General features: G+C 43.3%; 1 long non-coding RNA gene and 1 pseudogene across 2 annotated transcripts; one reads left to right on the top strand and one right to left on the bottom strand.

Moving 5' to 3' along the window:
• Positions 1-5164: 5164 nt before the first annotated feature.
• Snx5-ps1 (sorting nexin 5, pseudogene 1) lies at positions 5165-10423 on the bottom strand (annotated as a pseudogene).
• Positions 10424-10629: 206 nt separating this feature from the next.
• LOC100910973 (uncharacterized) lies at positions 10630-13536 on the top strand. 2 transcript variants are annotated; one of them, NR_102352.1, is given in 3 exon segments: positions 10630-10673; positions 12632-12739; positions 12910-13536. It is a non-coding gene; the product is annotated as an uncharacterized LOC100910973 (long non-coding RNA).
• Positions 13537-14522: the final 986 nt, after the last annotated feature.

The following is a 14522-nucleotide window of genomic DNA, read 5'->3' as shown; positions in this document are numbered from 1 at the left end:
GACCCTAAGAGAACGCAAATGCTAGCCCAGGCTACTACATCCAACAAAACTCTCAATTAACATAGATGGAAAAAATGATATTCCATGACATAACCAATTTTACACAATATCTTTCCACAAATTCAGCCCTACAAAGGCTAATATAAGGAAAACTCCACAAGGAGGGAAACTACATCCTAGAAAAAGCAAGAAAGTAATCTAATGTCAACTAACCCAAAAGAAGATAGCCACACAAACATAATTCTACCTCTAACAACAAAAATAACAGGAAACAATAATCACTGGTCCCTAATATCTCTCAACATCAATGAACTCAATTCCCTAATAAAAAGACATAGACTAACAGAGGATTTGTAAAGAGGACCCAGCATTTTGCTGCATACAGGAAACACACCTCAGTGACAAAGACAGATACTATTTCAGAGTGAAAGGCTGGAAAACAATTTTCCAAGCAAATGGTCCCAAGAAAAAAGCTGGAGTAGCCATTCCAATATCAAATAAAATTGACTTTCAACCAAAAGTTGTCAAAAACGATAAGGAAGGACACTTCATATTCATCAAAGGAAAAATCCACAAAGATGAACTCTCAATCATGAATATCTATGCTCCAAATGTAGGTGTAAGGACACCTACATTCATAAAAGAAACCTTACTAAAGCTCAAAGTACATATTGCACCTCACACAATAACAGTGGGAGGCTACACACCACACTCTCATCAATGGACAGATCATGGAGATGAAGGGGCTCACAACCCCATAAAAACAACAATACCAAGCAACCAGAACTCCCAGGGAATAAAACACCATCCAAAGAGTACACATGGACAAACCCATGGCTCCAGCTGCGTATGTAGCAGAGGATGGCCTTGTTGGGCACCAATGGGAGGAGAAGCCCTTGGTCCTGCCAAGGCTGGACACCCCCCCCCCAACCCAGTGCAGGGGAATGTCAGGGCGGAGAGATGGGAAGGGGTGGGTGGTTGGGTGGGTAGACAACCTCATAGAAGAAGGGGGAGGGGATGTGATAGGGGGGTTTATGGATGGGAAATCAGGAAAGGGGATAACATTTGAAAAGTAGGGGTTGGGGATTTAGCTCAGTGGTAGAGCACTTGCCTAGGAAGCGCAAGGCCCTGGGTGTTCGATCCCCAGCTCTGAAAAAAAGAACCAAAAAAAAAAAAAAAGTAAATAAAAAATCCAATAAAAAAGGCAAGCTTTTTTTTTTTAAAAAAAAAAGCGCAAATAAAGATAAACCCCTGTGATGATGTCCTCCAGTGAGGCTTTTCTCCCTGAGTGCTTGAGACCTTCCCACAACAGCATAAGCATCCTTGAGCCTAAGAAGCACCCAAGTTCAGTCCACAACCCTCCTTTAGCTTTGCAGTTAAAGGGTTTTGAATGTACCAAAGTAGCTCTCATCCCTCCCTTAGGTTGTGATAGACCAGCCTGATTTTTAACTCCACATAATCCTGTACACACATGTGCTGCTGTTCCCATATATGGGCATAAAAAATACCATTTTAAAACATAATAAAGGTGATAACTGTCTCCTCCCCCTCTTTAATCCTACGTTCTGTTCGTATACTTCCATATATACTATAGTCGATGAATGAGTGAAGTGGCTTTGAATCCCGAAGCTGAGAATGTACCTTTGGATTAGAGAGTACAGACCTGCAGCCAGCCCTGGTCCTAAAGACTTTCTGAAAAGTTTTCACAGCAACCTCACATTTTGTATGGAACAGGTTTTTCTTGTTTGCTAATGTCTTAAGTGCTGTAGTCCTTCTTACACATGCAGTTAGTTCTAACATATTTAATATTTCTAAATTAGTGCTCATTTTTGGGCTCATCTAGTAATTTAGTGTTGTATTTATTTTATTAATACATGTTGATTGTACAGTGTGACGTTCTCATGCATGTATGTGATGCACTTTGATCATTTTAAACTTTATCAATGTTTCCCAATTATCTGTATCTGCTCTGATACCTCTAAGTATTTGTGAAGAAACTGAGGGCTGCAGAGCCTTCCAGACTCTGGCTGGCTGTTTACCTATAATGGTATAGTTGCAAACTGTTTATTCCTTCCAAATATCAAATGTTTTATTCACTAAAATAATGAGATGACATTGAGAAAAAATATCCAATTAAAAAAAAAAGAAATAAGGAACTGCCTGAAGCAGCCTGCATGGCGACATCTCAGAAGCCAACAAGCAGTTTGGTTTTTTGTTTTGTTTTGTTTTGTTTTGTTTTGTTTTGTTTTGTTTTGTTTTGCTTTGCTTTGCTTTGCTTTTTAAAAAGTTGTTCCTATTTCTTCTAGCCTTAGCCCTGGACAACAGCTGTGCAGATTTCATTTGTGCGTGACTGCTTTCCAGTTGGCCTTGGTGTGCATAATTATTATATAATAATTATATATAATTATATAATTCTATTATATCTGACTCTCCTATTTCTTTCTCCTGCTCTGGTGAGTTCTGTGAAATTAGATGTTCCTGGATGTAATGATTCTTAAACAATTAAAAATTGAGGCTTAGGGACATGCACAGCACAGTCCTAATGGCCCAGGTGCACGCTGTGGGCTCTCGTTTTTGAAACAATGAAATAACTACACAAAGGTCGTTTCAGATTAATGTTTGATTTGCAAAGGAAGTTTGAAGAGATTTTTAGAAAATGAAACAGAACCACATACTGCTAGAGTCATACAGGGTCCATCACCAAAAAGTGAAGGAGTTTACTGGAACTATGAAAATTATTAGTATAAGAGACACAATCATGGGATGAGGTGAAATGGAACAAGAGAACACAAATGTGGGATCCTTTAGTCCAGAAAGGAAAAACCTATTGAGTCATTGTATGCAACGTGCAGAAGCAGTAGCTAGTGGAACTGCAAAGTTAAGGGTTAACCTGTTTCTTTCTAACCACTGCCTGACACCTCTGCGCACGTCATTCATTTTTAGAGCTTCACAGGAAAACCACAGGAAGCTGGCCTCGGAACTTTGAGCTCTGAAGTATAATAACTCAAAAGTTAAAGTTTAATTTTTTTATGAAGAACTATAAACTCCTTTATTTAGAGGTCCCCAACATGAAAAGTAATAAGAATTTAGGATTTGGAAATACTAATTATTATCCTGGCTTAACCATCATCTATTGCATATACATAATAGAGTTGTATTATTATATTCTTTTTTTAATGTTTTACTTACTTTTACACTCCAGATTTTATTCCCCTCCCAGTCCACCCTCCAACTGTTCCACATCCCATACCTCCTCCCCGACACCCAAGCCCACTCCACCCCCATCTCCATGAGGATGTCCCCACCCCACACCCCACCAGTCTTCTAAACTTCCTGGGGCCTCCAGTCTCTTGAGGGTTAGGTACATCTTCTCTGACTGAACCCAGACCCGGGAGTCCTCTACTGTATATGTGTTGGAGGCCTCATCTCAGCTGATGTATGCTGCCTGGTTGGTGATCCAGTGTCTGAGAGACCTCAGAAGTCCAGGTTAATTGAGACAGCTGGTCTTTCTACAGGGTCGCCCTCCTCCTCAGCTTCCTCCAGCTTTTCCCTAATTCATCAGAGGGGTCAGCAGCTTCTGTTCATTGGTTGGGTGCACATATCTGCATCTGACTCTTTCAGCTGCTTGTTGGGTCTTTTGGAGAGCAGTCCTGATAGGTCCCTTTTTGTGAGTGCTCCATAGCCTCAGTAATGGTGTCAGGCCGTGGGGCCTCCACTTGAGCTGGAACCCATTTTGAGCCTGTCGCTGGACCTTCTTTTCCTCAGGATCTTCTCCCTTTCCATCCTGCATTTCTTCCGTATAGGAAGAATTAAGGGTCAAAGTTTTGACTGTCAGATAGCAACCCCATCCCTCCACTTGATGCCCTGTCTTTCTGCTGGAGGTGGAGTTTACAAGTTCCCTCTCCCCACTGTAGGGCATTTAATCTAAGGTCCCCTCTTTAAGTCCTGAGGATCTCTCACTTCCCAGGTCTCTGATATATTCTGGAGGGTCCTCCCAACCTCCTTTCTCCTGAGGTTTCCTGTTTCCATTCTTTCTGCTGACCCTCAGGACTTCAGTCCTTTTCCCCGACCCAATACCAGATCATGTTCTCCTCTTCCCACCCCCATCCCCTTTCCTTCTCCTGTCCCTCCTTCCCTCCCCCATTGTGGTTGCTTTCTTCTCCCTCCCAAGTGGAACTGAGGCATCCTCACTTGGGCCCTTCAACTTGTTGACATTTTGAGTTCTGTGGACTGTATCTTGGGTATTCTGTACTTTTTTTTTTTTTGGCTAATATTAACTTATTAGTGAGAACATACCATGCATGTTCTTTTGGGTCTGAGTTACCTCACTCAGGATGATATTTTCTAGTTCCATCCATTTGCCTGCAAAACTCGGGATATCCTGTTCTTAATAGCTGAGCAGTATTCCATTGTGTAAATGAACCACATTTTCTGTATCCATTCTTCTGTCATGGGACATCTGGATTGTTTCCAGCTTCTGACTACCAAAAATAAGGCTGCTATATGATAAGTTTGCAATTATTATTTTGGCCACGAGCCTGGGAATAGGGAAAGCTTGAAAATTTGAGGAACAATTATAATTCTTAATTCTTTCTTTAACATGGATTATTTTTATTGTATACTTTATAAAAAACATCCAAAGCACAAACACACATGCCCCACCATCGGGGAGTGTCGAGAACCCTAGATTCTCCTTTTCTCTCAAGTATTTCTATCCCAGTTACAAAAATGGAGCTGCAAAGGATGTATAAAGACATGAGATCTCGCTTGTTACTGTACAAGCATCTGAAGCGATCTTGACAAGAGGGAGCAAAATCTTCCTAATTAAAGAAGAGAGTGTCTGCCACTGGCCCACAAACAGTTCCCACGTGTTGTAATTCTAACCTGAGACATCTGTAGGCACAGGAAATGTTGAGACAGACACAGGTCAGGCTATTGCTTCTCATTCCCAGAAGGCACACATCTCCATACCAGTTATTAGTTATTCCTGACATCTATAGGAGAATCTGTTAGATTCTACCTACTTTGAGGTATTAAATGCACAAAAGGATTAGTTATGCCCAAGTAACATGCAATGAAAATATTTTTAAACCAGCATGGTTAAGTGTTAAGATTTTTAGAAATCAAAATATTTATTCACATAATTTGATTTTAAACTAATCAAAGCTATTTCTTTTGCAGTAATGATTTAAGTGCAAGTGATGCTGGCCTTCACATTGGCGTCCTTCAGAGCAAAGACAGGTCAGTTGCTCTTGAATAAGTCGGTGCAGTCCTGCAACAGGGAGATATTGTCTCTGGTATGCTTGACTCCCAGTTCAGACATTTCAATGAGGTTCTTTCGAAATGCTGCCACTCTCTTCCGTTTTGAAGTTTATCAGCTCTTCGTTTGCAGACTCAGAGAGCTGTTCAAACTTCTGGCAGCATTCCTGCTGATGAGTCTCTGCCAACTTGACATCTTTGCTTTTTAACCGGGCCTCGTGCAAAGCTGTGTTTGAATTCTCCGAGTCAATTAGGGCCTTTGTGCGTCTGTATAGGAGATCCTTTGCAGCCTCTATGTTGAGCATGTAGTATCGGAGGAGCTCTGTCAGTTTTCGATCTTCATCTGATGAGACTCGACCTTCCACTTTCCTACGGTCTTCAAATAGCTCTGCAGCTTTCAATGGGTACTTTTCGATGACTGTGGGTTCTTCTGAGGCCAGGCTATGCAAGCAGGCGGTAGTGTGGATGTCGTTATCAGAAACATTTTTTCGTGAGATCTGGTCATCTTGTCCGCTTTAGGACAGGAGTCCTTGATTCTGATGTAATAGTTAATAAGGAAGTTCTTCTCTTGCTCAAAGAAGTCATCTACCTCCTTAACTCCAGAAAAAAAAAAAAAAAAAAAAAAAAAAAAAAAAAAAAAAAAAAAGGACTTCATCAGCGCTCTTCACAACACTTTTTAAAAAAGCCTCCAAACACCTCCTTGGTATTTTTCCGCCTAACACTTAGATCCTGATCATATTCCAAGAAAACATGAAAGTTTACTAAGAACAGGGTGAGAAGAAAGCCACTGAAGAAAGACTTCGTGCGAGGACACAGTCTTCTTAAAGACAGCAAGATACTCAACTTCCAGTTTTTGCTTCATCTTGACAAACTCTTCTTTTGTCGTAGATCCTTCACCTTCGCCCAGTTTCTGCGTCTTTTCTCGCGGGCCATCAAAGTCTGGCTTTGCAGGAGTAGGAGGGCTGGTAAACCCGGCATAATCTGTTGTGTCAGAAAGAGTGTCACGCAGCCACACAAAGTCTTCATGTTGCCTTGTAACAGAAAACTCTGGGCTCTGAAATGTGGGCAGTTTGGTCTTGGTGTGCCCTGTAAACTGGACCTTTTCTCTCTCACTGAGTGCATCAGGTACGTCAATCTGAAGCGATGGGTCAACATTCAGGTCCCCAGACACAGATCTCAACTTGCTGCTATCCTCCTGCTGCTCCAGTAACTCCGGAACCTTGGCTGTGGCATGTGGGCCTGGAGCAGGGGCCGTCTGGCTGTGAGAGGAAAGAAGAGGATGGGACGCTGCCCCCAGACGCCTTTCAGGGTGGGCAGCAGCCCCGCCTCCGCAGGCCTCCAGGAGGCCGCTGGACTCCGCCACCGTAATTCTTAATTCTTTGTGAGATGTGATCATTCTTTTGAACTTGGCACATCCGGTAATGATTATGCAATGTCTCTCTACCTGCTTTTTGGAGTAACAATAAAAGCCTGGGGCAAGTTAGATGTGTTAGGTGTGTGGGAGTCTAGAGAGTGCAGTGTGCACACAGCCTCAAGCTGTGTGCTTGAGAGAAAGTGCAACCTCAGGCCTTGAGACTTGCCTGTCAGCTTGTACCTGAAAAGGCTGCCTGTGTGTTCATTATGTGCCTTCCAGATATCCCTGCTTCCGTGTGTCAAGGCTAGACCCCAGCAGGTTATGAGCTAGGAATTGAACCTAGGAGCCAGTGCCTTTATCCACTGAGCCATCTCTCCATCCTGCAGATCATCATTGTTTTTTTTAAATCCAGTTCATGGCTATTTACACTTTCACTAAACCAAGTGCAGAAATATCCACATTTACTCACATGAGGGAGTAACAATTATAAAAGATAGGATCTTGAACCTGGGAGGGGGTGTGGGAGACTTGAAAGGAGTTGGAGGGCAGAAGGTAGAACTACAACAAATATAGTATTCATGTATGAAAAATAAAAATAATTTAAAACTGAATGTAATGTTCTTCTGTAAGGCTCGTAATAATGTCTTTTAATCAAGGTACTTCTGAAAGACCCCCGGAGCGGGGAAACCCTCACTCAACCCTCAGGATGATGCAACCCCCCAGGAACTCACGTGAGACTGTCCTTGCTGTAATAAACATGAGGTTTATTGATAGGAACCAGTGCACTGGGGTCGAGACTCATATCCCACGAAGGGGCAGTGGAGTTCGACCCTGAGAGGCTGGGAGAAAGGGTATTTAAAGGGAGAAACCACAACCCAAAGGGGCAGGGGTGGCGTCATTGGAAAGTGTTGAGAATACCAGTGAAATATCAAAAGGAGGAGCTTCCTGTTTCTCAGGAAGAAACCTTTCTCAAGATTGTTCTCTAAGGGCCTTATCTTAAGTCCTTTTTTTAGTTCCTGGGAGAGCAGGCTCAAGAAATGTGACCTTTTACTTACAGGGCAGGGTCTGGAATTTGAGGTATTTAGGGCTTTTTTAAACTTTTAAACTTCTGATTTCTTAGCTGCATTTTTTTATTCTTTCACTTCCAAAATTTTTTCTTTTAAGTAAAAGAGAAGGAATGGGGAGATCATAGTGTATACATATGCATACTTTTGACTTGTTCTGTCTTTCTTTACGGAAGCTTCACTTGAGAACCTAGTGTTGGGAAATGCAAAGATATTTCACCTCCCCCCCAACTGCTAAAAACTAATTAATTCTCTTCTTACTAAATTTTTATTTTGGAAAGTAGGGTTTTTTTCTTCCACTAAAGATGCTTATCTATGCTGGCATGAAATGTATAGTTTTAATCTAACACCTAACAAATACATCTTAGTCGTCTCTGCTTTCTTTTTTTTTTTTTTTCTGCTTTCATTTATTAAGTGGTACATATCAGGAAAGGGAATCCTTGTAAGGTCTTTCAGAGTCTTTAATTGATTTCCTACAACTGCAAACATGTCCTGAGTTCCTTAAGTTAGAATCCACTCCTCTGTTGTACTGTTCCATCTCAGAGCCCTATGACAGTCCCCAGGAAACCAAGAATGGGTCTCCATTCTGGAGCCCCACAACCCAGTCTAAAAGCCCTTCACTCCTCCTCCTCGCAGGGTGCAGCCTTGGTCCTCCAGGCAGACTCAGCAGCTCTAGCATAAAGCCCATCAGACTTAGCCACCTGATCAGTCATTACACTGTCAGCAAATATCTGACCGTGAAGATAGCAACCAGGTACCACGTCTATGTGCTCAGAAGCTTATGAGAAGGAATAACATGTATGGTAACTGTGGTTCGAGGACATAAAACAGATCACAGGCAATGCTGTGGGCTCTCAGGACAGAACATGCGGAGGCAACAAGATTATGAGATGTGCATGCACCCTCTCTAATCCCAGTGACTGGTCACAGTGTAGAGGGGCAAAATGAAAGCAAACTGCTCTCTCTGATCATGTGGGAAGAGCATGGGAAGCAGCTCTACAGAGGCACCACTAAGACCTGAAATGGGAAGAAAAGGGAAGTCAAAAGAAAAGGGAAGTCGTAAGCATGCAAGGTACCTAGAAGAAAGTCCTTGAGCCAGTTCCCTGACACAACCAGGCAAAGGACCAAGATCAATGTTAAGTAACAGCTCTCTTGATCTGCCACCTGTCAACTTGATAACCTCCACCTGTTTTCATTTTTGTGTTTTGTTTTTAATTGCTCTGAAGAGACACATGACGAAGGCAGCTTATTTTAATTTGATTAACTAACTAATTAATTTGGAGGCCCACAGTTTCAGAGAGTTACAGTCTACAATCATCATAACAGGAAGCATAGCAGCAAGCAGGCAGACATGGCACTGGAGCAGTAGTTAAGAGTGTACTTCCTTGCAGACCGACAGGAGCCGGATGTAGATCGCTCCTGAGAGACACACCCAGAATACAGCAAATACAGAGGCGAAGGCCAGCAGCAAACCACTGAACTGAGAACGGGACACCCGTTGAAGGAATCAGAGAAAGGACTGGAAGAGCTTGAAGGGGCTCGAGACCCCATATGTACAACAATGCCAAGCAACCAGAGCTTCCAGGGACTAAGCCACTACCTAAAGACTATACATGGACTGACCCTGGACTCTGACCTCATAGGTAGCAATGAATATCCTAGTAAGAGCACCAGTGGAAGGGGAAGCCCTGGGTCCTGCTAAGACTGAACCCCCAGTGAATGGGATTGTTGGGGGGGAGGGTGGTAGTGGGGGGAGGGTAGGGAGGGGAAGCCCATATAGAAGGGGAGGGGGAGAGGTTAGGGGGATGTTGACCTGGAACCCGGGAAGGGGAATAACAATCAAAATGTAAATAAGAATTACTCAAGTTAATAAAGATTTAAAAAAAAAAAAGAGTGTACTTCCTGAGGAGGCAGAGAGAAGAGAGAGGGGAAGAGGGGAAAGGAGAGAAGGAATAAGAGAGACCATACACAGTGGGACACACCTCCTTTATCTCCTAATTCTTCCACAATACTTCCCAACCAGGGACCAAGCATTTAAATTTATGAGCCTGGACTGGAGAGATGGCTCAGCCATTAAAGGCTAGGCTCACAACCAAATATATAAATTTATGAGCCTATAAGGAGGTGTTCTCACTCACACCACACCCCATGCACAGCAGGGCCCTCTGCCTCTGCTGAGGATTTCCTCCTCTTCCTTTTATTTCCATGTCACCTCCATTAATCCCAATCTAACAAGTCAGCTGGATGTGCCAGCAATGACTGCTTCCCTGTCACTACATGACAAGAGTTTTTTTTCACAGACACTTTATGAGCTTTCTAGGGCTATGATAACAAGGTGGCACAAACAGGTTAGCTTATTAAACGTATTGTCCCTTGGTTCGGGAGGCAGGAAGTCTGAGTTCGGGGTGTCATCAAGGCTCCGTCCTTCTGAGGACTGGAAGAAGAGTCTCCTGCAGGCTTCTCCTAGCCTCTGGCTTCTGGCAGTACAACAGTGTACTCTCCTTGTGTTCACATCCACTAGTTCTTTAGCCTACAACCCAAAATGAAAACACAAATGCAAGAGATGCACACTTGAGTGTAATCCTGTGTCCAGCCTGAAGCCACAATCTAGAAAGCCCAGAAGAATATCCACTGATCCATGTACTCATGTTACTTTTACAGTAAATCAGCATTTGCTTTAAGGAGTTGAAATACCACATCTTCGTATTTCCATAGCCAAAGATAAAGCTGTTGTCCCGGGCAACATTGCGTTCCAAGCAAGGAATTTCCCAAGTGGGAAAAAGCTGCTTGGGGCTTTGTTCGCAGTCCTTCCTGTTTGTTTGTGGGATGGGCCAACTGTTTGCACAAGCTTCTCTCAGACTGGGGGTTTTTTTGGTCTGCTCCTACCAAAGCAGTTCATATTGAAAGTGAAACTGACATTCTCAAACTTTATATATAAACCCAAAGAGAAGATCAGCAGAAGCCGAGCAGACAACCAGAGCTGCAAGATGTCTGTGGTAAGTACCTTTTGATCTATAAGGGAAAATCTATGGTGACTGACCCATAGAAGGACTCATCCCAGCTTACAGGGGAAGATTGAAAAGAAAATTATACGAATTCTAGGTTTAGAAATATAAAAATTAAAAGAATAAACCCCAAAAGGCCAGACCCAGGGCTAAGCCCTGCAGCCAGGACTAGCAGGCCATAAAGATAAAGGAGCACAGGAAACACTGTCCAGGCAGGACTGACAAGCCATAAAGAAAAGGAATGCAGGAACCAGCCTGAGTTAATGGGACTGATTCATAGGATGTCTGGCAGAAAGACATCTCCCCCCAGCTCACTCAGAGCCATCCTCCAGACCCTGATAAGCCCCTGACTTCTAACACGTACTCTTTCTGCTTTGTTCTCACTGCTATGTTTGAATGAGCCAATTGTATGTAACCACGCCAAAACCCCCTAGCCTTCTCTATATAACCCTCTGACTTTTGAGTTTCGGGGCCGACACCTCTGTCTCCTGTGCAGGATACATGTCGGCCCGGAGATCTCTGTAATAGGTCTCCGTAATAAACCTCGCCTTTGCTTATTACATCCAAAATGGTCTCTCTGTGTCTGGGGTCCGCGATTTCCCAAGACTTGAGTAAGGGTCTCTCTGCGTGGAATTTTTCAAGATGAGTTTCACCTTCCATTTTTGAAAGCTTGCATTTAGTTTGTTATTATTTCTGAGTCTGTTTTGCCAGGAAGATAGAGTTCTTGTGGGGTGGGTATCTCCTATCTGACACCACAGAGCTCAATTCTAAGCCTGGGATGCGGAGAGGAGACAGCACTAGGTAGGCATATAAAGGACCTGCCAGGTACTGTGGGAAACCCACACACACGCCCATGGGAATATCTGGAGAGAATTGAGCAAAGGGCTTAGGCATAAGTTCCTCCTGGCTCCTCCTGCGTTAAGTGCCTCCTGATTTTCTCCTCATTGAGGGATCACTTCACTGACTCTTTTTCTCAATGCAAAGAGAGGACTCAATTCCTTCCTTTCTTAAAACAGCTCTGCCCCATCCCAGCAGACTTTTTAGCTTTCTCTAGATGCTCAGAGCAATGGCAGAAGTTTATATTCGAGTCAGAAAACGACCCTCTGGTGAACATAGGGCACCCTGTATGTAGTTGGAATCTTCCTCTGCCTTGAAAGATATTTGGTACAGGTTCTGCTCTCTCCATGTAAGCTTTGCTTTCCCCCTTTTTCCTTTAACCATCTCACTTTTCTGTCTGTTCTTGTCCATGACCTCACATCCTCCTCACTCTTATCCAGAGAAGCCTCTCTGTTTCACTCCAGACTGCAACTAGAGTGGTCAGGGTTAGAGTCCAGGTTCGAACAATCCAGATTCATCTACCAGTCCTTAATGGACCAACTAAACACATAAGTAAGAACGGAAGGTAGAAAAGATGAATCAATTTGTGATATCACTGAGAAGTTGAGCAAAGGGGTCCAGTGACTTGGCCCCACCCAGGCCTATGACTCAGTTCCTAACATGAAGTTTAAATAAAAAGCCAGAGGTATGCAGAGCTAAGAATTTCTAATCAAGTTGTGACCCTACCCACCTTCACTGTCTCACTCAGCTCCAGACCCTTCTGCAAAGTATTCTGACAGGTTGTCAGACTCTGGGCAATCTTACAGGCCCCCAGGCTTTTCTTTCTCCTAGTACAGAAAACACACCCTTAGGGCTTCCTGCCTCTATCTGAGCAGCCTACCAAGGTGCTTGCCTTAGCAATGCTTCTTCTTTACAGAGGCAATGGCTGTAAGGGAGTAAAGTAACCATTCTTTTTCATCTACCCTGAAGACTCCCAAAGGCTTTTTACCTATGGACTTGAGAAAGCATGGGAGTATTCCCCAAGCCATAGAGGTGGCCCACTGCAAAGCCACCGTTGAAATGCAGACATTTCACATCAGCATTCATGTCCTTTTCATTTGACCTGCTTCCAGCTCCCTGGAATAATTGTCCTTGGTGGGACGATCCTCATGTGCCTGGTGTGCCTGCTTGCTAGTAGGAGGAATAATACCTGTTCATTCTCCTACCGGAACACCAATAATGTAAGTCCTGGGGCTCTCTGGTGGGTGGAATGATGTCCCCAAGAGGGTAGTTCTCTAGAAGGGACTTCCTGCCCAGAGTAAGAAGGAGCCACACAGTGTCTGAGTCCTACAGGTGTGCATATCCTTCTTGGATCTTTATTACTAAGCTTCACTGTCCCTCTGTTTCCTAGGTATATGTGCATCGGCCCCAAGTCATCATTGAAAACACAGTGTTCTCAAGTGGACAAGACCTTCCACTGGATTGTTCAAGAGAGATCCAGCCTTACAAGAAGGAAAACTAGAGACCAAAATAAATCCTCTTCCTTCTCGATGGGTATCATCTGCTTCTTCCTTTCCTAAAAGACTGGGGGAGCTATCTCTCATAGTGAGTACATTCAGTGGTGCAAGTGGCTCTCAGAAGTAGACTCATGCCTTGCTTGTATTAGGACTTTACTGAACCCAAATACCACAAAATTCTTTAGCTCAGCCCTGCTAGCCTTAACTGAGAAAGTGGAAATTTAAGATGGGATCCGTGCATTGTATGGTGTCAACACCCATGGCATGGTTTAGTATCATACCATATGCTTGTTTTTCTGCCTGTGAACTTGTGAGATAGAAAAACAGCTACCTAGTCATCCAATTTTACTGTTTTTATTTTTATTGGATGTTTTGTGTGCTTACATTTCAAATGTTATCCACTTTCTCCCCTCTCCCAACCCCTTCCCCTGCTTCTCTGAAGATGTTCCCACTCCCACCCATCCACTCTCAATGTTACTTGTTATCATTCATTCACATAATAAATTTGGACTGTGCAGTTGATATGTGTGAAGCTCTATTCATAGAAGAGAAGAAGGGGACAGTGGGTGTTGTGATGCAGTCCTTGACTTCCAGACACTTGTGGCTTCCACAGAGATAACATATAGGCAGTTTCCCTATATACACAACAGCATGAGTGAGGGAAAGAAAAAACAGTGATGCTTGTGGCTTGTTCTGTCTGGTGTTGGTACAAGTAAGGGATGAGGAAGATAAAGAACCAAGCTGCTTAGGGAAGCAACATTTCAATGGGTCATTTAAGGCCAGGAATGGGATCTAGGGAGAGAAAGGATCAGAAGGAGCAGTTAAATGTTGTTCTTGTAAAGTTTATGAGTGGCAGGACCACTGGAGCAGCACTGAAGCTAAAGAACAATGCTTTATTAAAGTGTGATATCTCCCAGAGAAGGAAGAGAAGCCGCACTAAAAGATAATTGATGGGGTTGTTTTGTTTGGTGACGGGTTTCTCTGTGTAACAGCCCTGACTGCCTTGTAACTTGCTTTGTAGACCAGGCTGACTTCTCTCTCACTCTGAGATCCTACTGCCTCTGCCTCCAGACTTAGAGGTGTGCTCTGTCATACTGGGCTTGAGAGTTTAGATTTTTATAGGATAGTTTAAGTTGGGTGGGAGCATAGCGGCAAAGGGGAACTGCTGTAAACAAAAGAACAAAAGGAACTGTCTTTTTTATTGGATTTTTTATTTACATTTCAAATGTTATTCTTTTTCCTGGTTTCCCAGATATAAGCCCCTTATCCCATCCCCCTCCCCTTCTGGTCATTAAGATAACAGGAAGTAACCACAGCCAGGGAAGCAAGCAGATCTTCACCTCTCCCTCAGCTCCTCCAAAATCAATTCCCAAGTCTTATCAAAAATCCTGTAGCAGACCACCTGCTAATAATAGGGACAGGAAACCTGAATGTTCATCTTCTGTAGCCAGGCCAGGCTTTCAGCAAAGGGATTGGGACACAAACCCAGCCACAAAACTCTCAACCT

This window comes from Rattus norvegicus, chromosome 1 (assembly GCF_021556685.1).
Source record: "Rattus norvegicus strain SHRSP/BbbUtx chromosome 1, alternate assembly SHRSP_T2T, whole genome shotgun sequence".
Lineage (NCBI taxonomy): Eukaryota > Metazoa > Chordata > Mammalia > Rodentia > Muridae > Rattus > Rattus norvegicus.
Note: the sequence above shows the minus strand (reverse complement) of the source record. Positions and strands in the feature narration are given on the sequence as shown.